Source organism: Propithecus coquereli, unplaced genomic scaffold, assembly GCF_000956105.1.
Source record: "Propithecus coquereli isolate 6110/MARCELLA unplaced genomic scaffold, Pcoq_1.0 Scaffold36, whole genome shotgun sequence".
Lineage (NCBI taxonomy): Eukaryota > Metazoa > Chordata > Mammalia > Primates > Indriidae > Propithecus > Propithecus coquereli.
Genome location: NW_012149285.1, coordinates 2,017,666 through 2,018,576, shown reverse-complemented (window position 1 = coordinate 2,018,576; position 911 = coordinate 2,017,666).

Below are 911 nucleotides of genomic sequence, written 5' to 3'. Positions count from 1 at the left end.
CAAATCATTGCCCAGACCAGACCCGTGTCACAGAGCTTTTCTGTTTCCTTTTAGGACTTTTACATTTTCAGAGCTTACATTTAAGTCTCTAATCCATTTTGGGTTATATGTTGTATATGGTATAAGACAAGGGTCTGATTTCATTCTTTGGCATGTGGATATCCAGTTTTCCCAACACCACTTATAAAGACACTTTTTCCCCCATTCTGTATTCTTGGCACTCTTGTCAAAGATTAGTTGACCATGTATGTGTGGTTTACATCTGGGCTCTCTATTCTGTTCCATTGATCTATGTGTCTGTTTTTATGCCAGTAGATATTGCATTACAATTTTTTTTTAAAAAAATTAAATTCTCTCTTGGACTGAATAAATAATATCACATAGTATGTTCTTTTTATAGAACCACAGCAGGAATTTTTCTAAAGGCTCATTATAAGGAAAAGACACAGTTTGCCAAAGTAACTGTTTTATTCTTATCTTATAGTCACTGTGAATATTTAGTCAGATTGTGTTTTCCTCTTTTCTCTGTCTGCTGTGAAGCTCATTGCCAAATGTCTGGCCTACCTCTAGTAATGATGAAATGAATTATGTATTGTTGGCCAGTCTTTTCCTTAACTTCATGTTGCTGCATGACCATTGTGTTTTCTCTAGCCTCTTGTTCTCCTTGGCCTGCTCTTAAACCTGTGCTGTATATCTCTTTAGATTTTCAGCGTGCTTTGTGGTATCAGTATTCATCTGTAAAGATTGTTACCGTAAGAAAAAAGGTAACGGCTTCAAAGAAAATATTCCATGAAATTATTATTTTTAGAAACCATACTTGTGTCTTTAATATGAGAAAAGACATGTTAAAAAAAAGTTTGTGTGATTAAAAAAGGGGGCACTGTTGTATCCTCTGTATATATGTATCATGA